Source organism: Anolis sagrei, chromosome Y (assembly GCF_037176765.1).
Source record: "Anolis sagrei isolate rAnoSag1 chromosome Y, rAnoSag1.mat, whole genome shotgun sequence".
Taxonomy (NCBI): Eukaryota; Metazoa; Chordata; class Lepidosauria; order Squamata; family Dactyloidae; genus Anolis; species Anolis sagrei.
In genome coordinates, this window is record NC_090035.1 from 79568149 (window position 1) to 79583817 (window position 15669).

Sequence of the window (15669 nt, forward strand, 5' to 3'; positions counted from 1 at the left end):
GCAAACTACAACTCCCAGATTTCCATAATATTGAACAATTGCAGTTAAAATGTCAAAGTGCATTAATTCTAAAGATGTACTCTAAATAGCTCACTAAACTACAACTCCCATGATTTCATAGCATTGATCTCACATGAATTGGCATGGTCCAATGCTGAGGAACCCTGGGAGCTGTAGTTTCTCAAGATCTTTCACCTCCCCTGCCAAAGAGTGTTGGTTCCCCAGCAAACTACAACTCCCAGGTTTCCATAGCATTGCGGATAAAAATGTCCAAGTGCATTAATTCTACAGATGTACCCTAAACACCTCACCAAACTACAACTCCCAGGATTTCATTGCAGTTAAAAATGTCCCAAAGTCCATTAATTCTACAGATGTACCCTAAACATCTCACCAAACTACAACTCCCAGTTTTTCATAAAATTGAACCATTGCAGTTTAAAATGTCCAAGTGCATTAATTCTACAGATGTACCCTAAACACCTTTGGATACTACAACTCCCAGGTTTCCATAGCATTGAACCATTGTAGTTTAAAATGTCCAAGTGCATTAATTCTACAGATGTACCCTAAACACCTCAGCAAACTACAACTCCCAGGTTTCCATAGCATTGAACCATTGCCGTTTAAAATGTCCCAAAGTCCATTAATTCTACAGATGTACCCTAAACATCTCACCAAACTACAACTCCCAGGTTTCCATAACATTGAACCATTGCAGTTAAAAATGTCCCAAGTGCATTACTTCTACAGATGTACCCTAAACATCTCACCAAACTACAACTCCCAGGTTTTGCAGTTAGAAATGTCCAAGTGCATTAATTCTACAGATGTACCCTAAACACCTCAGCAAACTACAACTCCCAGGTTTCCACAGCATTGAACCATTGCAGTTAAAAATGTCCAAGTGCATTAATTCTACAGATATATCCTAAACATCTCAGCAAACTACAACCCCCAGGTTTCCATAGCATTGCAGTTAAAAATGTCCAAGTGCATTAATTCTACAGATGTACCCTAAACATCTCACCAAACTACAACTCCCAGGTTTTGCAGTTAAAAATGTCCAAGTGCATTAATTCTACAGATGTACGCTAAACACCTCAGCAAACTACAACTCCCAGGTTTCCATAGCATTGAACCATTGCAGTTTAAAATGTCCCAAAGTCCATTACTTCTACAGATGTACCCTAAACATCTCACCAAACTACAACTCCCAGGTTTTGCAGTTAAAAATGTCCAAGTGCATTAATTCTACAGATGTACCCTAAACACCTCAGCAAACTACAACTTCCAGGTTTCCATAGCATTGCAGTCTAAAATGTCCAAGTGCATTAATTCTAAGGATGTACCCTAAACATCTCACCAAACTACAACTCCCAGCTTTTGCAGTTAAAAATGTCCAAGTGCATTAATTCTACAGGTGTACCCTAAACACCTCACCAAACTACAACTCCCAGGATTTCATTGCAGTTTAAAATGTCCCAAAGTCCATTGATTCTACAGATGTACCCTAAACATCTCACCAAACTACAACTCCCAGGTTTTGCAGTTAAAAATGTCCAAGTGCATTAATTCTACAGATGTACCCTAAACATCTCACCAAACTACAACTCCCAGGTTTCCATAACATTGAAACATTGCAGTTTAAAATGTCCAAGTGCATTAATTCTACAGATGTACCCTAAACACCTCAGCAAACTACAACTCCCAGGTTTCCATAGCATTGGGCCACGGCAGTCCAAGGGGGATCAAACTGTATTAATTCTACCGTGTAGACACACCCTTAGTACGTTGCAGTTTGGGGGGCCGAGGGATGGAGGGAGCGTGGTACCCAAGCTGCCGGGAAGTCGTTTCCACGGCAACGGCAGCTCTTCCGCTTCATCCCTCCCCATCTTTCTCGAAAAGGCCACAGCAAAGGAAGACCGGGGGGGGGGGGGGGGAGTCCAGACAGCGCCAGCATATGTGCCATTAATATTTGAACAGCTCTGCCAAGTGGAATGCTCTCTGATGCTTGCTCAGCTACCTGAGAAGACTGCCAACGCGCCAAACGTTCCCCTAGGCACCCCAAAGAGCCATGAAGTCACCTCCTAGGGATGCGTCTACACTGTGGAATTAATGCAGATTGACACCACTTGAACTGTCGCGGCTCAGTGCAATGCAATCCCGGGAGCTGCGGTTTTACAAGGTCTTCAGTCTTCTCCGATTAGGGTAGCTTGGTCATAGGGCATTTAATATCTATCTATGTATTTATGTGCTGTGCCATTACATTATGCAGGTGACACAACTTTTTGTTCATGTCATTTCTTAATTGGTTCTATCATAGAATTGTGGGAAAAGTTTATTAAACTGCCCAAACGTTGCTTTTTTTTCCTGCTATTGCACATTTGGCTCTACATTTTTCAATGAGTATCTCATAGAGTCTCAACCAATTCAATCTATGTATTGTCGAAGGCTTTCATGGCCAGTATCATTGGGTTGTTGTAGGTTTTTTTGGACTATATGGCCATGGTCTAGAGGCATTCTCTCCTGATGTTTCGCCTCCATCTACGGCAAGCATCCTCAGAGGTAGTGAAGTCACCAGCTCTGAGGATGCTTGCCGTAGATGCAGGTGAAACGTCAGGAGAGAATGCCTCTAGACCAGGCATGGGGAACCTTCGGCCCTCCAGGTGTGGTGGACTTCAACTCCCACAATTCCTTGAGGCTCGGCATTCGCCCCAAAGGCTTACCTTGGCCCAAGGAATTGTGGGAGTTGAAGTCCACCGCACCTGGAGGGCCGAAGGTTCCTGACCCCTGCTCTAGACCATGGCCATAACCTACAACAACTCAATTCAATCTAGTTTGTGGAAGCCACAAAAACAATATTTCCAGAGCTTAAAAACTACTTTCAAAGTAAAAACCACACAATTAAACAGGAAATAACACTTTCAAACCAGGAACAGATTTTTAGCCCCAAATTTTGTTGCATAGTTGTTGTTGCTTATGTTGTTAGAATCATAGAGTAGAATCCTAGAACCATATAGTTGGAAGAGACCTCCTGGGCCATCCAGTCCAACCCCATTCTGCCAAGAAGCAGGAATATTGCATTCAAATCACCCCTGACAGATGAAAAACTGCACAACAGCTGATGAACAACTGCACTGCATCCTGTCAGATCCCCAAAATCTGGAGGAAAGCAAGAGTCATCGCCATCTTGAAGCCAGGCAAAGACAGTAATGACCCAAAAAGCTACAGACCAATCTCCCTGCTGTGCCACCTCTACAAAGTTCTGGAGAGACTTATTTTGCATAGAATTATGGAAAATATAGACCCCTGTCTGATCCCACAGCAAGCTGGCTTCAGAAAAGGCAAAAGCTGCACATCGCAAGTGCTGAACCTGACCCAGCACATAGAAGATGGTTTTGAAAGGCAGCAGATCACAGGAGCTGTCTTCATAGACCTGTCAGCAGCCTATGATACTGTGAACAACCGCCTCCTCCTGAGAAAAATGTATAATATCACAAAGAACGACCACCTCACCCTCCTCATAGGAAACCTGCTACAAAACAGGAGCTTTTTGGTTGAGTTCCAGGGCCAGAGAAGCAGATGGCGGAAACAGAAGAACGGCCTGCCTCAGGGGAGCGTGCTTGCCCCATCCATGTTCAACATCTACACAAATGACCAGCCACTGCCAGAAGGGACAGTTTCATCTATGCTGACGATCGTGCCATTACTGCTCAAGCAGGGAGCTTTGAGATGGTAGAACAGAAGCTCTCCGAAGCTCTAGGTGCTCTTACTGCCTACTACAGGGAAAACCATCTGATCCCTAATCCATCTAAAACACAGACATGCGCCTTTCACCTTAAGAACAGACAAGCATCCCGAGCTCTGAGGATTATCACCTGGGAAGGAATCCCACTGGAGCATTGCAGCGCACCCAAATACCTGGGAGTCACTCTGGACCGTGCTCTGACCTACAAGAAGCACTGCCTGAACATCAAGCAAAAAGTGGGTGCTAGAAGCAATATCATACGAAAGCTGACTGGCACAACCTGGGGATCACAACCAGACACAGTGAAGACATCTGCCCTTGCGCTGTGCTACTCTGCTGCTGAGTATGCATGCCCAGTGTGGAACACATCTCACCACACTAAAACAGTGGATGTGGCTCTTAATGAGACATGCTGCATTATCACGGGGTGTCTGGGCCCTACACCACGGGAGAAAGTACACTCTTTAGCCGGTATTGCACCACCTGACATCTGCCGGGAAGTAGCAGCCAATAGTGAAAGGACCAAGGCAGAGACATCTCCAGCTCATCCCTTGTTTGGGTATCAGCCAGCACGTCAATGACTTAAATCTAAAAATAGTTTTCTAAGATCTACAGAGGCACTCGCTGGAACACCCCAGCAAGCGAGAGTCCAAAAGTGGCAGGCTCAAACCCAGAACCTCAATCCATGGCTGTTACCAAATGAGAGACTCCCCCCTGGGCACACAGAAGACTAGGCGACTTGGAAGGCGTTGAACAGACTGCGCTCTGGCACCACGAGATGCAGAGCCAACCTTCAGAAATGGGGCCACAAAGTGGAATCGACAACATGCGAGTGTGGAGAGGAGCAAACCACTGACCACTGCTGCAATGCAACCTGAGCCCTGCCACATGCACAAGGGAGGACGTCCTTGCGGCAACACCAGAGGCACTCCAAGGGGCCAGATACTGGTGAAAGGAGATTTAATCAACTACCAAACTTGCAAATTTGTGTTTTGTCTGTTTGTTTGTTTTGTTCTGTTAGAAATGTAATACAATTGACTGGTTGCCCTGACACGACAAAAAATGGAGCCTAAAAACTACTTTCAAAGTAAAAACTGCACAATGAAACAGGAAATAACACTTTCAAACCAGAAACAGATCCCCCCCCCCCATTTTTGTTGCATAGTGTTGTTGTTTATGTTATTGTTGTTGTGTTGCATTGTTGAAATGCAGGGTACTTCAACAATACCACCCAATCATCATCATCATCATCATCATCGAGTCTCCATCCAGGTTGGATCTTGCAATACCAGCCCTTGGCTCCTGTCACTCACTTTGACCTTTGAGGTTGGGATTTGTAGTTTGCTGCAGCACCAGAGCTCATTCGCGGGTGTATTTACACTGCAGAATGAGCGCAGCTTGACCCCACTTAAAGTGCCTTGCCTAGTGGGAGATGTCATTTGGCAAGGCCTTGAGCCAGCTCTGCCCAAGGATGCCGGTGCCTCATCAAACTACAAATCCCAGGATAATAATAACAATAACAACAACAATAATAACTTTATTTTTGTATCCTGCCACCATTTCCCCAAAGGGACTCGGGGCAACTTACATGGGGACAAGCCCAGTCAAACAGAGATTAGAATATAACACAATACCAAATTTTACACATACAAACATCATAAAACCAGGTTGTGGCACAGCTAGTTAGTAGCCAGCTACACTAAATCACTACTAACCGAGAGTTCACGAGTTCGAAGCCAGTCAGAGTGAGCTCCCAACCATTAATAGTCTAGCTTGCTGTTGACCTATGCAGCCCAAAAGATAGTTGCATCTGTCAAGTAGGAAATTTAGGCACTGCTTTATGCAGGGAGGCTAATATAACAACAACAACAACAACAACAACAACAACAACAACAACAACAACAACAACAACAACAACAGGATTGCAGAGAAACAACTGGAAAAGCTGAAACGATATGAGGATTTAAAGATTGAACTGCAAAGTCAGTTTTCAATGGGACACCCTTTTAAACCTTGAAACATGGCTCTCCTGTTCCTTTTCTACCTTCTCTTCTCCCAGCTAAACATCCCCAGGAGGAAAGGAGGAAGGAAAAAGAGGAGGAAGGGAGGAAGAAAGGGAGGAAGAGAAGGATAGAAGGAAGGAAGCGTGGAAGGGAATGGAGGGAGGGAGGAAAGATGAAAGGGAAGTAAGGAAGTAAAGAAGGAAGTAAGGAAGAAATAAAGGAACGAAGGAAGAGAGAGGAAGTAAGAGAAGAAATGAAGTAAGGAAACAATGAAGGAATGAAGGAACGAAGGATGAATGGAAGGCAGGAAGGAAGGAAATGGAGGGAGGGAGGGAGGAAAGATGAAAAGAACGAAGGAAGGAAGGAAGGAAGGAAGGAAGGAAGGAAGGAAGGAAGGAAGGAAGGAAGGAAGAGAGAGAAAGTAAGGGAAGAAAGGAAGGAAGGAAAAAAGGAAGGAATGAAGAAGAAAGAAGAATGGAAGGCAGGAAGGAAGGAAAGAAGGGTGGAAGAAAAGGAAGGAAGGAAGGAAGGAAGGAAGGAAGGAAGGAAGGAAGGAAGGAAGGAAGGGTGGAAGAGAAGGATGGAAGGAAGGATGGAAGGGAATGGAGGGAGGGTGGAAAGACGAAAGGAAGGAATGAAGGAACGAAGGAAGAGAGAGGAAGTAAGGGAAGAAAGGAAGGAAGGGTGGAAAAGAAGGATGAAAAGAAGGAAGGATGGAAGGGAATGGGGGAGGGAGGAAAGATGAAAGGAAGGAATGAAGGAACAAAGGAACAAAGGAAGAGAGAGGAAGAAAGGGAAGAAAGGAAGGAAGGAAATAACAAAGGAAGGAAGGAAGGAAGGAAGGAAGGAAGGAAGGAAGGGAAGAAGGAAGGGAAGAATGGAATGAAGGAAGGAAGAGTGGAAGAGAAGGAAGGAAGGGTGGAAGAGAAGGATGGAAGGGAATGGAAGGAGGGAGGAAAGATGAAAGGAAAGAATGAAGGAATGAAGGAACGAAGGAAGAGAGGAAGAAAGGGAAGAAAGGAAGGAAGGAACAAAGGAAGGAAGGAAGAGATGAAGGAAGGAAGGGAAGGAAGGAAGGAAGAGAGAGGGGGAAGGAGGGAGGAACGAGGTAAGGAAGGAAGAGAAGGATGGATGGAAGGAAGGAAGGAGAAAGAAAGGAAGAGTGGGAAGGAGGGAGAAGGAGGAAAGAGGAAAGGAAGGAAGGGCGAGAGGGTAGAAGGGAAGGAAGGAGGGAGGGATGGAGAAAGAGGGAGGTACGGAAGGAAGGGAGGAAAGGAGGGAGGAAGGAAAGAGAGAAGGAAGGAAGGATAGGATGATATGAGAGAGGAGGGCCTGAGAAAAGAGCCCAGGCGCCCGCATCTGGCCCCAGGCCTGGGTTTGTCCATACAATTAATGTGATTTGGACACTGCTTTAACCGCCACAGCTCAGTGTTATATCTGATTCCTGGGAGTTGTAGTTTGAGAAGGCGAAAGCCCTTGTCAAACTACAACTCCTGGGAATAAATAGCCTGGAGCCATGGCAGTTCAACTGCATTAATCCCACAGTGTAGATGCGACCAAGGTCTTCTTGGAAGGAAAGGGCGAGACGGAAAAGCGTACAGAGAGGGGGAAATCATATACAACCGTCCGCCTTTTGAATCCAGGCAAGTGGCTCGCTTTCATGAGATTAATTCCGTCTCTGCTTTTAATCATCTTGGAGGGCGTCTTTCGAAATTGGGGTTTTTTTCGGAGGGTGTGTGGCGGGGAGGGCCTGCGTTCCTTTAGCAAGACATGGCTCACATCCTTCTTTGAAATGGTCTCTTTTTCAAAGCAGGAACCAAGAGAGCGAGCACGAGAGAGAAAAGACAACCTTTTATCAGCCCTCCAGGGATGGCTTGGGCTTGGTCCATAGCAAATTAGCAGCAAAAGAGACAAGGAAAAGCCAAGCCAAGCAGGCGGATTAGGGTTTCTGGATCAACACTTCTTCTTGTTTGGTTCGGCGTTATGAAGTCGTCCAAAAAATAAAAAAGACCCGTTTTTTTAATTGAACGCCTGGGGAAGATTGGGGAAGGGAAAGGGGAGAAGCAAAGGCTAATAACTCCCCGCAGTTGTGGTAGGAGATGATAAAGGAAGAGTTGGAAGGGGCTCTCCAAAGGTCATCTAGTCCAATCCAATCCACCAGGCAAAGAGAATTGATCGGTTTTAAAGTCCAGAGTCTGTTAGTGACTCAAGGGAATTGTAAGCTGAAGAGGACCTGTTTGGGATTCGTGTGCTTATTCCCAAGCAACAGACAGTGAAGATTGAAGTTCCCATGTGAAACAACCTTCAGTTGATAGGGAGTTTTCCCATGAAGTCAGATTAGGTCTCTGGATGGAGGGAGTGAAAGATAGATTACAAGGGTTCAGGCCCGTAGCCAGGATTTCGTTTCGGGGGGGGGGGGGGATTTCAGGGGGGGTTGGGGGGGCTGAGTTTCGGGGGGGGGGGTCTGAGTCTGAGTGAAAGAGGGTCTAGCCTAGCAAACCTTTTGTATCATTACCCGAATACCCCCATGCATATGGGATATATTGAGTATGGTGATCAGATCATGATATGAATAAACATAACAGTTTAAATAATGCACCAGTAAGGCATTTTCGCGAACCACCATGAGAATTTCGGGGGGGGGGGGGCTGAAGCCCCTCGAGCCCCCCCCCCCCCCGGCTACATGCCTGCAAGGGTTGAATGAAAAATAATGCCTTCACCTTTGTAACTCCTCAACAGATGGTAGTACTGGTATACAGCAGGTACTGGCTTGTTCAGTAGACTCTCCTCTACATTTCCATTTTGGCAGGAAGCCTTAGCATTTAATGGTTGTGTTGTTAAAGTGTGAAGTATGGAACCCTGCACAGACAGTCAGTCAATGCAACTTAAGCAATATGCAGTCATGGAATTCTTGACAGCAGAAGGTGTCACCCCAAAGGAGATTCATCAGAGAATGCAAGCTGTTGAAGGTGATTGTGTTGATGTGAGTACTGTGCATGGTTGGGCAAGAAAGTTTAAAGATGTTGAGGTGGGAACATCTGACTTGCGCGACAAGCAAAGAGTTGGATGTCCTGTGACAGCAACCACCGAGTTTCACAAGCAAAAGATTGACAGATTGATTCAGGACGATCGTCGTATCCCTCAGAGAGAAATTTCAAGCATAATTGGCATTTCACAAGAACGTGTGGGTCACATTATTGCTTTTCTTGGCTATCGGAAGCTCTGTGCACGATGGGTACCCAGGATGCTGACGCCTGAAATGAAAGCGCACAGACTCGAAACTTCAGAGACTGGATCTCACCACCGTACGACATCCTCCATTCAGTCCAGATTTAGCACCGCCTGACTTCCATCTGTTCCTGATAATGAAAGAAGATCTGCGGGGACATCATTCTGCTTCTGATGAAGACGTTGAGAGAACTGTGAGACGCTGATTGAGGAAACAGAGTGTCAACTTCTTCCGTGACGGCTTCAGAAAACTTGTTCATCGTTGGCAGAAATGTATCCAATTGTCTGGTGATTATGTGGAAAGGTGAATAGTGGTAGTTAAAGAACACATTCAAAGAATTATTTCTGCATTTGATTTATTAAAATATTGTCATCCAATATTTTTCTGGGCCCAATTGAAGGTGCAGGTCTTGACCTAAAAGCCCTGAATGGTTTGGGCATATTGAGGATTTGTGCCAAGTTTGGTTAAGATCCATCATTGTTTGAGTCCTCAGTGCTCTCTGGATGTAGATGAACTACAACTCCAAAACTCAAGGTCACTGCCCACCAGACCCTTCCAGTATTTTCTGTTGCTCATGGGAGTTCTGTGTGCCAAGACTGGTTCAATGTCATCAACGATGTAGTTCATAATGCTCTTTGATTGTAGGTGAACTATAAATCCCAGCAATTACAACTCCCAAATGTCAAGGTCTATTTTCCCCAAACTCCAGCAGGGTTCGGATTTGGGCACACTGAGAATTTGTGCCAAGTTTGGTCCAGGTTCATCATTGTTTGAGTCCACAGTGCTCTCTGGATGTAGGAGAACTACAACTCCAAAACTCAAGGTCAATGCCCACCAAACCCTTCCAGTATTTTCTGTTTCTCATGGGAGTTCAATGTCATCACTGGTGGGGTTCAGAATGCTCTTTGATTGTAGGTGAACTATAAATCCCAGCAACTACAACTCCCAAATGTCAAGGTCTATTTTCCCCAAACTCCAACAGGGTTCAGATTTGGGCATATTGAGTATTAGTGCCAAGTTTGGTTCAGATTCATCATTGTTTGAGTCCACAGTACTCTCTGGATGGAGGTGAACTACAACTCCCAAACCCAAAGTCCATGAACAAACCCTTCCGGTATTTTCTGTTAGTCATGGGAGTTCTGTGTGCCAGGTTTGGTTCAATGCCATCAATGGTGGAGTTCATAATGATCTTTGATTGCAGGTGAACTTTAAATCCCAGCAACTATAACTCCCAAATGACAAAATCAATCCCCACCCCAACCCCACCAGTATTCAAATTTGGGCGTATTGGGTATTTGTGGCATTAGGTTGCCAAGAGGTGAATTGAATGTGCACACACACACAACAACAACAAAGTATATTCCATACTACTGAGCAGTGGCAGCTGAAGTGGTGTCAAACTGCATCAATTCTTCAATGTAGATGCACTTTGCAGGCTGCAAGCACCATCCTGCCTGGTTTGCCCTCTGGAAACCCATTCCCCGCCAACACCTGAAATATTTTTGCAAAGACATCGCGCCAAAGAAGGAAAAGGAATTGAAAATCCGTGGCGCTTTTTACCAGCACGGACGGCGAAACCCTGTAATTTAAAAATTATTACAGCTCATTTTCTTGTCTCGATGAGTCCCTGAGCTTTGTATGTGTCAGATTTCCTCGCTCACTGTCTCTTAAACACCGTTATTAGCCAGGTCGGGTGAAAACGAGAAATACATTTCCCTCCCCCACTTTCGGCGCAGACTTTAGCGATGATCAGGAAAAGGTGGGGAATTTAATAGGTTTTCTTTTCTTGAGGAGGCAGAAGGCACTCAGAAATACAAAAACTATATATGAATCAATGGATTCAAATGGCAGGTGAAGAGATGCCGGATGAACATGAGGAAGAACTTCCTGGTGATAAGAGCTGTTTGAATGTGGAATATGGCACTCTATGCAGGGTTTCCTTCTTTCTCTAGAGCAGTGTTTCTCAACCTGGGGGTCGGGACCCCTGGGGGGGTCGCAAGGGGGTGTCAGAGGGGTCACCAAAGACCATCAGGAAACAGTATTTTCTGTTGGTTATGATAGTTCTGTGTGCTAGGTTTGGTTCAATTCCATCACTGGTGGAGTTCAGAATGCTCTTTGATTCTAGGTGAACTATAAATCCCAGGAACTACAACTTCCAAATGTCAAGATCTAGTTTTCCCAAACTCCACCAGTTGATCACATTTGGCCATATTGAGTATTTGTGCCAAATTTGTGCCAGATCCATCATTGTTTGAGTCCACTGTGGTTTCTGGATATAGGTAAACTACAACTCCAAAACTCAAGGTCGATACCCACCAAACCCTTCCAGTATTTTCTGTTGGTCATGATAGTTCTGTGTGCCAAGTTTAGTTCAATTCCATCATTGGTGGAGTTCAGGGTGCTCTTTGTTTTTAGGTGAACTATAAACCCCAGCAACTACATCTCTCAAATGACAAAATCAATCCTTCCAACCTAGTATTCAAATTTGGGCATACTGGGTATTTGTGCCAAATTTGGTCCAGTGAATGAAAACACATCCTGCATATCAGATATTTACATTACGATTCATAACAGTAGCAAAATAAGAGTTATGAATTTGCAAAAAAAATTGTTATGGTTGGGGGTCACCACAACATGAGGAACTGTATTGAGGGGTCACGGCATTAGGAAGGTTGAGAACCACTGCTCTAGAGGTTTTAAAACAGAAGCTGGATGGCCATCTGTCGGGAGTGCTTTGATTGTGTTTTCCTACCTGGTAGAAGGAGGTCACACTCGATTGCCTTTGGGAATCTCCTTCCAAATCTGGTGGAATATAGACTGACTCAGAGGCCAGTGGACAACGCTCCTGAGTTTTTTAGAGCACTGGATCAGTGGTTCTCAACTTTCCTAATGCCGTGACCCCTTAATACAGTTCCTCATTTGTGGTGACCCCCAACCATAAAATTATTTTCGTTGCTACTTCATAACAGTAATTTTGCTACTGTTATGAATTGTCATGTAAATATCTGATATGCAGGATGTAGTTTCATTCATTGGACCAAATTTGGCACAAATACCCAATACACCCAAATTTGAATACTGGTGGGATTGGGGAGGGGATTGATTTTGTCATTTGGGATTTATAGTTCACCCACAATCAAAGAACATTCTGAACTCCACCAATGATGGAATTGAACCAATCTTGGCACATAGAACACTCATGACCAACAGAAAATACTGGAAGGGTTTGATGGGCATTGACCTTGAGTTTTGGAGTTGTAGTTCACCTACATCCAGAGAGCATTGTGGACTCAAACAATGATGGATCTGGACCAAACTAGGCACAAATACTCCATATGCCCAAATATGCACACAAATGGTGTTTGGGGAAAATAGGCCTTGACATTTCAGAGTTGTGGTTACTGGGATTTATAGTTCACCTACAATCAAAGAGCATTCCGAACCCCACCAATGACAGAAATGGGGCAAACTTCCCACACAGAACCCCCATGACTAACAGAAAATACTTAAGGCCATCCAGTCCAACTCTCTTCACCAGGGCAAGAAAATGTAAACAAAGCCCTCCTGACAAAGAGCCATCCAGCCATAGAGATAGATAGATAGATATAGATATGATTCATGCACAGAGAGATATAGTATCATAGATTTGAAAGGGACCCCTAAAGAAGGACAATGATACATTGCATGTTCCAGAGTGGGCAAACCAGACAATCTCCACATAACACTGACAAAGAAACAGTAAGAAATACTGTTTACCCACAAGCAGAAAGAAATTACATATATTAGAAACCAACACTTTCTCATTACTTTATTTTCCAGATCAACAGACTGGGCCACAGCAATGAGTGGCAGGTGACAGCTAGTAAATAAATAGTCATCTGTCCGGAGGGCTTGAATTGTACCTTCCTGTCTGGCAGAAGGGAGTTGTACTGGATGGCCTTTGGGGGTCCCTTCCAACTGCACAATTCTAAGATTAATGGCTGTATTTGACCTTTGCTCTCCTGAATCTCTTAAGGCTGTGGTGCCGAATGGGGTGCCCAGTTTGGGGCTCCCTTTCACCTCCCTGGTCTTGCTGGTTTTCCAAAGCCTCTCCTCTCTCCAAATGCACAAGAAATGAGAGCGAAGAGTCTCTCTGTCGACTCTGAGCCGAACGCAGGCCAGGATTAGAGGCGAGGGAGCCGATAAGCCCGGCGTGCGGAGTCGAAGTCGAAGGCTCTCCAAGGAGCCGGTGCTGTGTAAATACCTTGAAGGCAACCATCTCAGCAAAGAAGTGGAAGCAAGGGAGTCCCCTTGGGCCTTGCGCCGCGCCACCGCAACCGTGAAGAGCGAAATGGGGCCAATGCAGAGGCCTGGTGCAAAACGGAGAAGGGACTGTACGAGCCGGGGAAGTTACTCCAAGTTACTCCATGCTCTGACCCAGCAGGGATGTCACGAGTAAGGAGAGATGGATATACCCACCAGGAAGCCCGGGGCAAGATGTTTGCAGATGTTTCTTGGTTGCGCACAGCATTGGTGTCTTTGCTGTGGTAGAAAAAGGCTTGGAGAATGGGTACCCAAGCTGGTTCTCTTTGGACTGTGATTTGCAAACACTGGCAAATGATGATCATGGAATCATAGAATCCTAGAGTTGGAAGAGACCTCGTGGACCATCCAGTCCAACCCTATTCTTCCAAGAAGCAGGACTATCACGTTCAAAGCACCCTCAACAGACGGGCATCCAGCCTGTTTCAAAGCCTCCAAAGGAGGAGCCTCCACTACACTCTGGGGCAGAGAATTCCACTGAATTCCAATCCTGCGAAACATGGACTGTCTACAGACGTCATGCACAACTCCTGGAACGATTCCATCAGCCTCCAAAAATTCTGCAAATCTCTTGGGAAGAAGACAGGTGGGGAAATGTTAGCCTGCTGGAAGAAGCAAAGGCCACCAGCATTGAGCCTCCACCACACTTCGGGGCAGAGAGTTCCACTGCTGAACAACTCTCAAAATTAGGAAGCTCCACACTTTGCATTCTGATAGATATTGAAGCATAGGGTTTCTCCAAAGCTATGCTTCAATATCTATCAGAACGCAAAGTCTGGAGCTTCCTAATTTTGAGAGCTGTTCAGCAGTGGAACTCTCTGCCCCAAAGTGGTTTGGAGCTCAATGCTGGTGATCGTTGCTTCTTTCAGCACGCTGACATTTCCCCACCTGTCTTCTTCCCAAGAGATTTGCAGGATTTTTTGGAGGCTGGTGGAATAGTTCCAGGAGTTGTGCATGACGTGTGTAGACAGTCCACGTTTCGCAGGATTGGAATTCAGTGGAATTCTCTGCCCCAGAGTGTAGTGGAGGCTCCTCCTTTAGAGGTTTTAAAACAGGCTGGATGGCCTCTGTTGAGAGTGCTTTGAATGCAATAGTTCTGCTTCTTGACAGAGTAGGGTTGGACTGGATGGCCCACGAGGTCTCTTCCAACTGAAGAATCCTTAATGATTCTCTAGTAGTTGTATTGGGAAATCCTCCCAATCCTGCTATAGTCCTGCAAAAACCTTGATGGTCTACAGACGTCATGCGCAACTCCTGGAACGATTCCACCAGCCTCCAAAAAATCCTGCAAATTTCTTGGGAAGAAGACACATGGGGAAATGTCAGCCTGCTGGAAGAAGCAAAGAGCACCAGCACTGAGCCTCCACCACACTTCAGGGCAGAGAGTTCCACTGCTGAACTTCTGCAAAACGTGGACTGTCTACAGACATCATGCGCAACTCCTGGAACTATTCCACCAGCCTCCAAAAAGTCCTGCAAATCTCTTGGGAAGAAGACGGGTGGGGAAATGTCAGCCTGCTGGAAGAAGCAAAGGCCACCAGCATTGAGCCTCCACCACACTTCGGGGCAGAGAGTTCCACTGTTGAACAACTCTCAAAATTAGGAAGCTCCAGACTTGGCATTCTGATATATATTCAAAACATAGCTTTGAAGGAGTGAATAGAGCTTATTAGGAAATTATTAGTGCCTATTGGGAAAAATGCTGAAAACTGTAAAAGCCAGGAAGAGTCTTGCCCTTTGCCATAGAAAGGGTGCAAGGACACGAGGGGAGACAGTTTTGGAAGAGAACAGGAAAGAACAAGATGCAGGGCTGAAGGACAGGACGGGATGACATCCAAGGATCTGCAGTCATAACATGAGTACGAGACTCTGTATGTGGGTAAAAGGGCTCTGTCCTTGTAGAGTTGAAAGGGAAGTTTGGAAGGGAGGTGGATCTGTTCATGACACGGCAGGAGAAGGGTATAAGAATCAGATTGAAAAGATCAGATGTCACAGGCAGCCTTTTGATAGACATCTGATTGTCTTGCTGTTCTGTCTCAGTGCGGCCGCACTTGAAATAAAGGAATTTTTGGCTATTATCCCTATGGAGTCTGGCTGGCTTTTTAATATTCACCTTTAGGTTAAAAGGAGAGTTCCCTTCAGCTTTGGAGAAACCCTATCTGAGGAATCCTTAATAATTCCCTAGTAGTTGTATTGGGAAATCCTCCCAATCCTGCTATAGGACTGCAAAACCTGGACTGTCTACAGACGTCATGCGCAACTCCTGGAACGATTCTACCAGCCTCCAAAAAATCCTGCAAATCTCTTGGGAAGAAGGCAGGTGGGGAAACGTCAGCCTGCTGGAAGAAGAAAAGACCACCAGCATTGAGCCTCCACCACACTTC